At 34.2% G+C, this 14,222-nt stretch overlaps 1 long non-coding RNA gene across 2 annotated transcripts; it reads right to left on the bottom strand.

Moving 5' to 3' along the window:
• Nucleotides 1-5,081: 5,081 nt before the first annotated feature.
• Nucleotides 5,082-10,172, bottom strand: LOC115952222. 2 transcript variants are annotated; one of them, XR_004083298.1, is made up of 4 exons: nucleotides 9,778-10,172; nucleotides 6,774-6,870; nucleotides 6,452-6,551; nucleotides 5,082-5,803 (listed from the first exon to the last, which is right to left on the bottom strand). It is a non-coding gene; the product is annotated as an uncharacterized LOC115952222 (long non-coding RNA). The 2 variants fall into 2 exon arrangements; XR_004083297.1 differs by lacking the exon at nucleotides 5,082-5,803 and having other exon boundaries at nucleotides 6,400-6,551.
• Nucleotides 10,173-14,222: the final 4,050 nt, after the last annotated feature.

Raw genomic sequence — 14,222 nt, 5'->3', positions numbered from 1 at the left:
CTTAGGATTTATGAATTTGCTAACGACAATGGAAGCAAAGGCGAGTAAGATTGCTAGAGAGAATAGGTGGAAGGGTGCAGGAAGTGAGTGGCCTTGAACTGATAGTAAAGCTATATCAATGGCCGAAGCCAAACAAAAAGCAATCACAATCTCCGCCCATCCCATGTCGTGCACGACTACAAAGCCAGCTGCTTGAGCTTGTTTTTCAGCACCAACCCCAGCTGCTTGAGTTGGTGCTTCAGCTTGATTGACAGCGTCGTCGTCCCCAGCTGCCAGAGGAGCTACCACTTCTGAGTCGACAGCATCAGCAGAAGGTGAAGGCCGTGGAAGTAGAAGTTGCTGGTAAAATTTGGAGAAGAGTAGGAGAATTGGAAGAAAAAATAGTAACTTGAAAGGATTTGTCATATTCTTTTGGCTATTCGCTCTTCTTATTTTGTTCAGTCTATAATTTGGTGTGTATATATATATATATTAGTTGACACATCAAATAAAACAAAAGAGTATTTTTCCGGTTTCGTAATTATGGTCCCCAGCGAGGTTGTTTTCTGTGTGGACTTCACCTTAATTAGAGGCAGGGGGCAGAGGGCAGGGGCAGAGGGCAGGTGCCCCTGAACTTTCAAATTTTTTCACTAATAATATTATAATGACCTAAAATGCTTTATTTGCCCTCCCTTGACACAAAAGACAAAAAAAAAAAAAAAAAAAAAAAAAAAAAAAAAATTCTCAATTCACAATACTTTTCGCAGTAGACTTCCTCCTCCTGTTACAATTCTAATATATAAAACCAATAAGTCCCACTTAGTAATGATTAAAAAAAACAAAAACAAAAAATCTTTACGTTGAACAGGATAGGAGTCTGAACACACTATGCAGTAATTTGATGGACTTTTAAAAACAAAAACGTACATTGTCAAAAAAAAAAAAAACCAAAAACGTACCATTATAATATAAAACCATGGGTCTCACTTGGTATTGATTAAAAAAATAAAAAAAATTATGTTTCACATCCATTGGTTTACTCATGATTGACTTTGACATTAATCTTACTAGTTGCAATAGCTATTGCTGAAAGAGCATTTTCAGCAATATATATAATTAAAAAGTGATTATGAAATCGAATAGAAGATTAGGGGATGAATAATAGCTTAGTCATATATATTGAAAAAGATATATTCAAGACTATTGAGTGTGAAGAAATCATGCAACGGTTTCAAAATATGAAAAATTTTTGAGGGCAATTGAGTAAAATAAGCTAAGTGTGAAAAAATAAATTAAATTTTACATTTTATGTTAGATTTTGTATGACAATTACATTATCATATAATAGTTTATTTATTTTGTTATTAAATTTGATTAAATTTTTTAGATTAATTTTTTACTTTCAATCTTGTCTTTTAATCTTCCCCCCGATCTAAATTTTTGGCTCCGTCACTTATTAAAAATACCTCTGGTAAATGGATGGGATATTGAAATATCGTTTTTAGTCATGGGTAATAGCGCTTGCATGCTAGTTATTAGTTACTAGACACTTATTTTTTATTTTATATATATAATTTTTATTTTGAGAATTTAATTTATAAGTGGATAAATTAATTTGAAAATCAATATGAGAGTGGCTTTATTTTTTAGGTAATGTTTTAATAAGAGTTAGAGTTGTATTTTTACCTAATTGTCCTTTAGTTTTGTCTTTACTTAAACATAGGGGTGAAGGGACATTTTTTAATAAAAAAATGAATATCCCAAATGAAGGAAACCTCTTATATAGTAGTATAGATTACACACTTATGTTTTTAAAATTGAAAAAGTGAACTTTTTTATTTTTTTATTTTATAGAAGAACTGAAAAGGTGAATTAAAGTCACAATTTCAATTTATAAAAACATGGAGTAATAAAGTGAATCATATTGCATTTTTGTTATATATATATATATATATATATAAATAAAAGAAAAGAAGAAGAAGAAGAAGAAAAAAAAACCGTGATTTTAAGTCATAAAATGGTACAAATTTTCTTTTTTCTTTTCTTTTTTTGATAGATGAATATGAGTGAATTACTTGATAAGTGCTGGATATAATCAATATATCAGACCACATTAAATTTGCCAGTTATTAATATGCTTTATAATTATTTAATTTTGAATGATCCTTTAAATGATTGATCAAAATCAATTATATGTTAGAATTCCATTGGTTTCAATTTTAAGACTCATTAAAAAATAAATACAATAGTGTAATTTTCCACTCTATAATAACCTAGTGAATGTAGGAGGGGTGATTACATACACCTAAAAGAATAATTAAATACTCGAAATGGACTAGACACCTTCATTTGTTAAAAAAAGAAGGATATATCTTAGATATAATTATGATTTTTGAATTTTAGTCCCTTATCTTGTAAGATTGGTGGTTGGTTTAAATTTATAAATCCTTAATATCCTATGGTGTAAATTAGTTATTAAGAGTTGAGATAATAAAAAAAGACTTAAAACTCATAATTATACTTGAATAATTTTTTTTATAAAAAAAAAAAAGAAAAAGAAAAAAAAAGAAGCTAAAAATACACAAAATTTGAAATTGGAGCCAAAATGGTCAAATAATCATAGTGCCAAACAACAGTTTGTCACTAAGGACTTGGTGTCGCATGACACTTTCTCTCAAGAACCTCAAATTTCAAAATATGGTGCCTTTGAACTTCCTTTTAAACATTTAATAGAGTACGAGTACAAAAAATCCTAGATATAGAGAGATGGAAAGGAAATTTAGGGCTCATTTGGTAATGTTGTTCTAGTAATATTGTTTAAGTTTTTTACAAATACGTGTGGATGAAAAATTAGTGTGAAAATACGTATTGTGTTGTTTAAATAACAAAAACTGTCGTTTAAATACCCCTACCGAACACCCCCTTAAACTTATTAATTTGTTCCCCTCTAAGCATACTTCATTCAAAAAGAGATCTTGAAATCAGATTGAGATGAGAAATTCTGCAAAAATATTGAGAGAGCTTCTTGAGAAAGAAATTAGGTTTATTTTATGCAACGTTACTCTTCACAAGTAGCCTAACCTAGACAGACTTAGCATCTATTTTTCATTCAAACATTATTTTCACATCATGCAAATCATCTGTTCACACCTCAATTTACAACTTGAATTTAATCTCATCTAGAGGGCAAAAGGGTAATTTTGGATAGCATTTAATTCCAGCCGTTGGATCCTCACTCAACTATTCTTAAAATGATCTTGATGTCATGACGATCAAAATGATAGGTCATTGGTCTCAATCGAAACACCAGATCAAAAGATATTGTCAAATCAAGTTCAAACGGCTTAAGATGCATCAACACTAATGAGTCTAGCCCCACAAGATTATGAAAAATTAATTTCAATTGCTTTATCCTAAGTCCAATTTAAAATTGTTGAAGTGTCAAAACCTTATTAGATAAGGGCTTACATTTTTTGTGAGTATGCATACACATGATCAATTTTAATACAACTCATTAATTTAAATCTTGATTTGTGTTCCTATGAAAAAAAAAAATCTTGATTTGTGCTAAACTCATTTTAGTTGGACCTAATTAAGATTAATTTTATAACCTTGGGGAACAAGCACATCTCAATAGCTAAAATCACCACACACACACACACAAAGGTGAATTAAGTGCATTAGGGCTGAAAAAGAGGGTAAGAAAATAAGCTAACAAAGCACTTGGACTAGGCTTTAATATGTCGATTGGCAAATAAGTCATGTCAGGTCAACTCACTTCATTAATATGTCGTGTTAGAGTTGAAAGATCATGACACGATTATTAAATGGATCGGGTTCAAGTTAAATCATTTAGCTAAATACCCCTATCTCGACACAGCAAGAACAAGACATGCTAACCTGAATTGTCACTCTTATACACGACCAACTAGCAGCCTGGAAGTAGATATTCTGCCGTTTTAGTACCAACAATAACAATTTTCACGGAAGGAAAAAAGTGGAATTCCTAGAGTACACACATTTGGGGTGTGTTCAGATAGAGTGAGACAGAGAGGAAGATGTTACAATAAGTATATTAAAAACAGCCTCTCAAAAAAAAAAAAAAAAAAAAAAGTATATTAAAAAGACATTATACAGATTACGAGAAAGAACGAAATTAAAAGCCCAATTTGGTCGCATCACCATAGCACTACAAGATCCAATATAGCACTTGAATTAGACACCCCACTAGGGTTGAGCTGGCATAATCTAAGGACTAAAATGGCTTGCCCAAATTTGAGCCTGTCAACCATTTTGCCTAATTTGGGCTATGCTCAGCTCAAGCTAAACTTTCAGGCTAGAAGGGGCCACCCAGCCTAAAAGGCAATAGTAGTTGACTACTGTTTTTAAATTACATTTCAACATAGTAGTATTAGGTGTTCACATTCAAGCAATGAGAATAGCTCCATGTCAAGGTTTTATCCTCTAAAAATATAAGGACTAAGATCAAAGCCTTCGTTAAGCCCATTTAAGGAACACAGAATGAATGATGGTTTCAGTTTTGCAAAGGAGATACAGTTAAGTAGCAGTTTTTTACAGTTTTATAAACTTGCTAGAATGATTGCACCTGTCAGTTTAATTTCCATTTTGAGTGGCATCATGTATTTGCTAACTTCTGGCCTAAAAGCAGGCTTGATCCAACTCAACCAGATCTGTCTGACCAGACCCACCTTTAAGTCCCAACTCCTAGTCTCTGTAATTCATAGGGATTATGGCATGCACTTCCACCATTCCAAACATACCAAGATACCAGATTTAAACTGAGGTATGTCCAATATATTCAGTTTAAAAAGTTGGAAAGAATCAAAGAACCCAATGACTAGGTGAGTTCCAGTTGAAGAACTACAGAATTTTTTTTTTTTTGGGTTGGGGGGGGTGGTGAAAGGGGGACGTTGAAAAAGGATTTCATGATTAAATAGAGCATAATCAAGTCAAACGCAATACAGATCATCACGTCAAATATCCTCCCCATTATCCACAATGAAAAAAAAATTCATAGAGGAACTTATTACCATGCAATATTTATCAATGTCCACAAAGAATATAATGTGCACTGGATCTGTAACTGTTACTCTGCAACTATCAGCAACATGCCCAGAACCAAGAATATCACATAAATATGTAGCTATCCACTCAACTAAGGAACTCTGTCATTAATGTTTGGGAAGTTTCCACATAGTAAAGATTTAATAAGGGCCTTTATCCTCTTGAAAGATTTAATTTTATCTCCCTTACAAAGTTCTCTATGGTTCAAATTTTGGGTTTGTGCATCCATACACATGGACATGTCACATAAAAACAAGTTATTCCAAGTAAAAAATTGCAAGGCAACAATGAGTTACAGAGAAATTTTAATGGAACAAGTTTGCAAAAAATTACTCTAGGAAACAGTTGCTTAATTAAAAGCACAGATGTTACGATAATTGAGTCAACAAAAAAAGAAGGGGGGCGGGGGGGAGTAAATCACACTATCTCACAGAATATGTCTACATAAATCATTTACCACCTTGAACAACAAATAAAACAAAAAAGCCCATAAGCTTCATGTTTCAGCATCAATTTCCAGTCCATCAAGTTATTGATTTCAGCAAGGGAAACATGTTACATGCTTGTTGCCTGATAACAGGCAGAAGCACAATTACATTGTACTTCACAATTCCATACGTTGCAGTCTACTTGTGAAATCTTTCCCATGCTTGAATCCGGTTCTTGCATATATTTGAATTTGGTTGTAATTGGATATTGATTCATGTTCTTGGGCTGGATATATTGTGCTTTACTGATTCTAAGTTACTCAAACAGAATCATTTGGTAAGGATTAAGGAAATACAAAACAAGTTCTTACATGACAACTGACAAGTACATGATATATTTCCTAATTTCAATTAATGGCAACTTTTCATATAGATTATTGATGCTGAAAGAAATTGAAGGGATTTATTTGCTGACTTTCATAGACCATCGAAAATACTAAATATCACAACCAAAAATATAAAAGCTTGAACATAGATAACTAGCCATGTAATCATAGGATTTGCTCCATATGATCATCAAAAGAGAAGAAAAATAAATAATAAACATTGAAGATGAAATAAAACATGTGTCCCATATACATTGGGATACAATGGTTATGCTTCAAAAGTAAGTTTTAGTCCTTACAGCACAAGAGAGAGAGAGAGAGATATGTCCAAAGAAACATTCCAACACAAATAAAAACACAGAAAAATAAAAAAGATGTTATCTAAAGATTAAGAAAAATAAAACTCTGAAAACATTATGAAAGTTTACAACCTGGTCAAATGTAGAACTCCATGTATGTTGAATAAAATACATTTGTAATTTCATACTAGTTATAATTTATAGTTTAATAACTCCGGTGCATGTTGAAAGAGGATAGGGAACATGGCATAACAGAAAGCAAAAAATGGCACACCTGTTTACATGAAACTGTAAGGAGATCCTAGTCCACAAAAAGTAGAGCCAAAGCTGTATCCTACAAGATATATTGCATGTACATATGTGCTTACACCATTCTGTGGATAGAAAGAGATAAAAATGCTGTTGATACTTGATAGAACGGGAAAGTGGAAAGGGTATCTAAAACATAGCTCCAAAAAATCACAATGATAGACGTTAATGACCTAACCATAAAATTACATTGGAGGGTATATGTGTGTGTGTGTATATATATATTAAACATATAACACCACATGAATTTCACAAGCCAAATGTCTTCCATTCAAAAAGGTGATTACCAAATACAGGTCTTCCTTGACAGAGCCCACCAGCATCTGCTAATCTAGATGCTCTGGTCTGCACATCTCCTAATATATGCTCCAAATAAGTTGTCCTCTACAAAGCAAAAAGTTTGAAACCATAAGTGATAAAGAAGACGAAGACACACACACACACACACACAAAAGATAAACTCCCTTTTACCTAAACATTCTAGTAAGCTATATGCAACTTAGCTGATGAAAAAAACTATTAGAATATATGAAATTCATAGAGAGAGAGAGAGAGAGAGAGTATAGGGAGAGAAGAAAAGAGGCAGAACACAAGAATTACTTGGTTCGGCCTAGAGGCCTACATCCACAATAAAATGCCTTTGACAACACATCTTCACTATAATGAATCTAGTGACACAATAAACCCAAATGGGGTATATATAGGAGGGTAAACCCTTAATCAACCATAAAATAAACCATGGTTAATTGACTTGTGGTACATGTAGTATTCTTTGCTTGCACACCAAGAACTGGGCTTGATACCTTTAACATCCTCCTCAAATTCAAGGTGGAAGCTTGAAGACAACTTGAGTTTGGAAAGTGAACTCATGAAGATGTCTATAGAAGAAGATGACCATGAATTACTGACATGAATAAAGAATGGATCATGTAGAATGAATGTGCAACTTGTTGATAATGACAGCAAACAATGATGACAGATAAAAACCAGAAGATAATAAGGGCCTAAGAAGACTGCATCTGTGACCAAGGAGGGACCACTCGAAAAAGAATGAAGTTGTGATGAAGCACATGAATCAGTCAACAGATGCATAGTTTGAACCCAATGAGAGAAGGGTCAATTTGTGTGATTGGGTGCCTCAATGGGAAACCGGACACCAAAATAAAAATTTATGGGAAAAACAAGCAGGAGACACCCAATTTGAAAAGTCAACTCTAGTCATACGGCCTAGTTTGATCTGATCAACTGTTTTGGTCAAGGGCTTAATCGAGCTATGGTTGACAGTAAGCTACAAGAAGGCTAGATCATTGAAGGTTGAATGATGAGCACAATGTATATATACTTGTAGAGACTTTTGATGATACACATTGTTTGAGTAACTTGACTTGAAGATGATGAAGACACATGTTCAAAAAGAAAGCAGATAGAGGAGGCTATCGATTATCGTGGTCCATGATACTCAGCCAAGATGATTGAGAAAACTCGATCAAAAGTAATGCTGAAAACCAAGTATACAAGAAAGATGCATGTGCCCATTGAAACTGCCAAGATTGACTTGTGAGAAAACTAGTGGATCTTAAATAAGGTTGTCCATATGCTGTCCAAGTCAGGGAAAAAAATGAAGATGATCCTGCAGGGTAGTGGTGGTGAGAGAATGAACCTTCATCATCTACATCTATTTTCCTCAAAGCAGTAGAAGCAAGCAAGCAATACTAGAACTTTTGAATGTCAAAATATTCTCCCAAAAGTTAATGTAAGACCTTTTGACCCAAGCTGTTCACTTTGTCCAAATATGGAGAAGATTTTTTTTTTTTTTTTTTTTTTAGTTTTTGGGTGACAAAGCCAAATGATTTCAAGAACAGCTTCTTGAAGAATCCATCATTATATAAATCGCACTGCCTAATTTTCACGAAGGACTACCACACCTCAAAAGGCTTACTTTCAATAGTCTTTCCAAGTCTTCCTAGGAAAACAAATGGCTGAATCAGGTAGTAAACCCAGGCAGTAGAAACTAGAAAGATCAAAGATTTGAAATCACGCTTACCTAGGGTGAATGTTGTGCCACCCCATATAGCAGCTGTCCATAGGATCTTTGAACAGTGACAGAGAGACACGAAGAGAGAAGAGAGGAGTTTTTGGATAGCTTTGTAAATTGTTGGCAGCAGCTGGATTTTTTTTTTTTTTAAAGGAGAGAACCTGGCTCTGAGACAGTTGTCTTGAGGAAGGCAATGTTCATGTGATGATGAGAGGCTTCTTACGACAACGAAAAAGTACAAGTAGGGGTGAATGTTGTGCCACCCCTACACCAGAAACTTTTGACGGTGGGCAGGAGAAAGTGGAGGGACTATAGAAAACCGAGGATCAGAGTTGTGACTCTAATACCATGCTAGAGTATTTGAAAAGGAGAGAGAGTATAGAGAGAACGCAAGAATTACGTAGTTTACCAAACAGCCTACTACTTGCACAGAGAAAAGCCCTTGACAGCTACAACTTCACTATACCGAATCTAGTGATACAATGAACCCAATATGAGGTATTTATAGGAGGCTAAATCCTAAACTAACCACTCAATAAACCATGGTCCATTGTAGTATTCTTTGCTTGCAAACCAAGGATTGGGCTTGATATCTTTAACACTAACAAAGAATGGATGAAGTTTTCAACCTCAGTTTCTTTTTATTTGAATAGAGTGAGACACCCAATAATTCCTAATATTAAGAAAACAATGCACTCAAATGCAAATTGATAAAAGAGGTCAAAATGAAACCAAGGGTTTGAGTTTGACATAACTGCTGCTTTTTGCCCCTTTGGGTAAGTAAATAATGATTTTATTAGAAAGAGGAAAATGCTATGGTACGCTAGAGTAACTCCTAAAGTTTAAAAATTGTATAGAAGAAGTGAAATGAACACTGCCTAAGGCAAACATTCAATCATAAAAAGTTCTCATAAATAACTACTCCCTAAGGCAATGATACTGATAACCGTTTATGAAAAAACTACAGAAGCATGAAAAAAGAGATAAAGAACTTAGGGCAATGTCAAAATTGTAATCAGAATGTGACATAAGCGCAGAAAACATGACTGCCGTTATTTGCTACACAAGAAGCTCCAAAGCATAATGAAATATTCCGATACACAATTTCGTTGTACAGTGAATATTGCAACAAAATTGTGAGTTAACTGAAAGGTTGGAGCAAAATTGGAGTAAAACCCTAGAATTGAAGGTTATGAAATTCATCAAATATAGGTCTCAAAAGAAGAGTAAGAGTTGGCAGGTGATCGAGTACTAACCAGATATAACGGTCACCCTCGTTGGTCCAAGCTTCCATGCAAATAAATAGGAAAAAAAGAGACCGTCGATTTCAATCCGATTCCACTCATTATCTCGCGAGCCTTCGATGCTTCCCACTCCGTTCGACGAACAAGCTTCTCCTCCGCTTGCAATGCTCTTCTACTTCGGTTTCGGAACCGGATTGGCCGCTTATCGGGGCAAGTTGTTCAACGTTTTGGAGATAGCGAGAGCAGTCTTCGTCGTGGTATGACATTAGAGTTTCTTCGTGTTAGTCTGTGTGAGAGAGAATGAGAAAGAGATTTTGTGAAATTTTGAACTACAAGTTAATTGGCCTTTTATGCCGTTACGTGGCCGATTTTGAAATATTTGTAGTCTCTACATTTTGGTTTTTATTTATTTATTTATTTTATTCTTTACATTTTAATTTCACCATTTTTATTCTCTAAATCAATAAACGCGTATTATTTTAATACTTTTCATCAATCAACAATTGTGGCAAATGAAAGACTTAAATATTAGAGAAAGTCTAGTGCCACAGAAAAACGAATAAAATTATTAAAAATCTACATCACCCATGATACATTAGTATATAAATTTAAAAAATTAATTTATTAATTTTAACTAAATAAAAACAGAATTAAAATCCAAAATTCACGTGAATTAAGATCTACCAATAAAACCAACCCAGATTTAAAAGATTCTCCCATTGTTTCTCTTCATGCATTTTCTTAGCAACCAAACATACAAAACACATAGCAATCTTCAAATGAGACCAAAACCCAACAATCACAAAAATACCAAAAACACAACATCTCAACCAAAATACTATAACATCTCTATCGGACCCAACCAACCAAACACCAAACATCAAAACTCAACCAAACACAACAATAGACCAAGAAAATCCACCACCGATTCACCACCTTCAAACCCTACCAATGGCCAAAAAATCCAGATCTACCCACCACCTTTAAGCCCAGCTGACCACCGCCACCCAAACCCATAAAACCCAACTAACACCATTGATCTCCACCTCCACCGAGCTGAGTCTATCTTTCTCCACCTCCATCGCTAGTCTCCACCGTCGATCTAAGCCCCTCCATGACCTTACTACCAATCTGCCTTCATTCTCTCTCTTTAACCCAAATCAAACCTATAGGGGTAAAGTCCCCTAATCAAACAATGGGCCTTAAGCCCCATACAGAGTCCCGCCACGTCCGAGGAGAAAGTGGGGCACCAAAAGGGCTTCGGGCCCAAACTTATTTAAAGGGCATTCTGAGGAGGAATGTCTCATCGGACGTGCCAAGTATGACACAAACATGCATTCTACCAACAATAAAGAATCACTTCAATGAGTATTAGTAGCAAGAACGAGTCCCACAAGCCGGGGGGAGGGAAGAGAGTATCAGATGTCAAGGGAGAGACTACAGCTGCCACATTAAATGCAGGGCAACTACTTTTCTGACCGCATTAATGTGGAGAGGACAGGTGAACAGTGTTACCTTGGCCACTACAACTCACAGAAAGATAGGGGAGATGTCCGATGGGACGAGCACTCAAGTGAAGACCCAGATGATGAACAAGTGTAAGGTTCTGATAATCTCAAGGAGGCTATATAAGGGAGGGGAATCCCCATGAAAGGGGGATCGAAGGAGAGAGAGAAAATCCATAGCTTTTGGCCAAGAACAGAAGCACACACGCACGTCTCCTCGGACCGAATATCCAGTGGACATAATGGAGATATTCTCATGTTCAATTGTTGTATGGCCCAGAATTAACTAACTTTCACTTCGTTAGGACCTAGTTCTGTAATCCGCTCTCTACAAATTCATTGTTTAGGGCTCCTTAGGCCAGAACCACCTACCTGTTGGGCCTGGGCCCCAAAACGACCCCCTACAAAACCCATATAGGAAAAAGAGATAAAGATAGAAAACTGAAAAAGAGCTAAGAGAGAGATCGAGAGCCGACTGCTGAGAAAGAGGGGAAAATGAAAATTGATCCACCATCAAGAGAGAGAGCAAAGAACTGATATGAGCGAGGAGCTTGAGGCATTTGGGTTTGGGTTTGGGTTTTAGCAAAATCAAGAGATAAAGAGAATGGGTCAGTTAGAGAAAGAAAGAAAAAAGAAAAAAGCACCACAACCATTTGTGGTGGTGGCGGTGGCAATGTGCAAGGAGGTAGAGCTCGAAACTTTCGGCCGTGAACATGGTTTGAAAGAGAGAGATCTCCGTGTTTTGGAAGAGAGATAGGAAGCTTTGAGTTTTGGAAGAGAGGGGAAGCTTGGAGAACGTTTTAGAAGGATTGGGGGAATTGGCTTTTGATAAGGAAGTTTTGGGTTGAAGTTTTTATTCTGATAGTGTGAATTTTTTCTGGGTTTGTAATAAAGTTTAACTTATTGATCTAAGAATATGATTCATGTTTTGGGGATGAACACAAGGAATATGAACATGTTCTTCAGAAAAAATAATGAAAGAAATAAATTTTTTTAATTTAATTATATCATTTTATTTTAAAAGAATTTAGAAAAAAACATGAAATTTTCTTTTTTTATTATTATTTTATGCTGACTTGGTATTTATTAAATAACAAATAAATTTTATTATTATTATTTTATTCGCCATGTCAGTATTTACTGTGTCAATAGTGCACTTCATTTGTCACGTCAGATATTTTCGGCTGTTGATTAATGAAAAAGACCAAAATAACACACCCTAATTGATTTAAAGACTAAAAATGGTGAAATTAAAATGTAGGGATCAAAATGGAAAAAAAAAATTAAAATGTAGGGACTAAAAATGCATTTACGCCTTTTAGTTTCTTATGAAACTCGAGTTCCAAAAGTGATCAAACAAAAATTACTTTGAAAAAATCAATCAGTTACACAACACAATATCTACCATTCGTAAGTGTTCTTTATTTGAATAAATTACCATAACATGAGCATGTTAGGCGTGATAATCATTTTATAAGTATAAATATTTAGAAGTGTGCCTGTTCTATACTTATATGATAGCTGATGGTCCATTGACTGATTTTTTTCCTTTTTTTTTCCAGTTCTTTTTTTACTTTTACTTGTTGAGGAAGTATATCTTGTTTCAGATATATACTTCCTCCCTCTCACAGCTAGTGGGACCCACCAGCTATAAAGGAGCAGAAACATACAAGGTGTTTTTTCTCCTACTTGTCTTACATGCACATGAGAGACAAGACGACTAAGAGATTGATGTATGAATGTTTGTGTTATAGCTTATATGATTGTTGATGGCCCACGACCTTTTTATTTTCCATTTTTTTTTTCTTCTTTCTTTTTCTCTCTTACACACCTGTCTCATTTTTTTTTTCTTTTGTTCCAGCTCTTTTCTTACTTCTATTTGTCCTACATGCATATGGGAGACAAGACAATAGGGACGGACCAAGGTGGGGCCCCCTGGTCCAATTTTTTTTTTTTACTTATCATATACTATATCATTTTTGTAGTCCCCCTTCCAAAACCTTAAATCCCTCTCCAACTAGCAACTGTCTAACTCAAAAACTTAATAAAAATAATAAAAATATTCACAATGGTGATTCTATTTTAGGGAAAAAAACTATTTTACCACCAAAAACACCAAAAAAACCATGTGTTATTGGAGAAGTTAAAACTAAATTTTTTGTAACTATAGTATAAATACCAGTTAACTGTAGAAAGTTGTTAAAAATAAAATATAATACATTATTAAGATTATTTCTCTACCTTCAATTAAAAAACGTAAATTCTCTCTCTTCCTTTATTATTTTAATGAGTTGTTTATACCATTTTAAATGAAATGATAAAAAAATAGAACATTTGATGTTGATGTATTGTAAAGTAAGGTGGCAAAAAAGATAAATTAGCCTTTTGTGGTACTAAAAGCTAAATTTTTTTAGTACCACTATTATAAATGCTTTAACTTCAACAACAACAAAAATAAATAAATAAATATATCCTAACAACCTTAGTATTAAAAAAAAAAAACATTATTTTGTTTTTTGTATTTATTTGTATATGATTACATCTTAATGTATTAAGAAGCAACGATTTTGTGTATTTATAATTTGTTAATACTCTATGGATGCCTATTTAGAGCTTCTTTTTTTCTTATACTTCGACCCCTCTAACTTGAAATCCTGGATCCATCCCTGCAAGACAAGACGAAAAGAATGGTGTGTGAATTCTCTCCTTGGTTAAATCACATGGGAGCTTATCTTCCACTTGTTCCTTTTATTTTATGCACAATAGCTAAGGATGTTAACTGAGATAAGACAACAAAAGAAACAAAATTGAAAGTGTTTGGAACTCACCCACTTGTTCAAACTTTTAAAGAACTCAAGGTTTCAAGAGCTCAAGTTTTACATTACAATGAATTTGAGTTTATGAAACTCGAGTTTCACGTGGACTTTTAAATTATAAAATACCAGAGCAATT

The sequence above is a fragment of the Quercus lobata genome, chromosome 7 (assembly GCF_001633185.2).
Source record: "Quercus lobata isolate SW786 chromosome 7, ValleyOak3.0 Primary Assembly, whole genome shotgun sequence".
NCBI classification, from domain to species: Eukaryota; Viridiplantae; Streptophyta; class Magnoliopsida; order Fagales; family Fagaceae; genus Quercus; species Quercus lobata.
The sequence above is the reverse complement of the archived record's forward strand: the minus strand, read 5'-3'. Positions and strand labels throughout refer to the sequence as shown.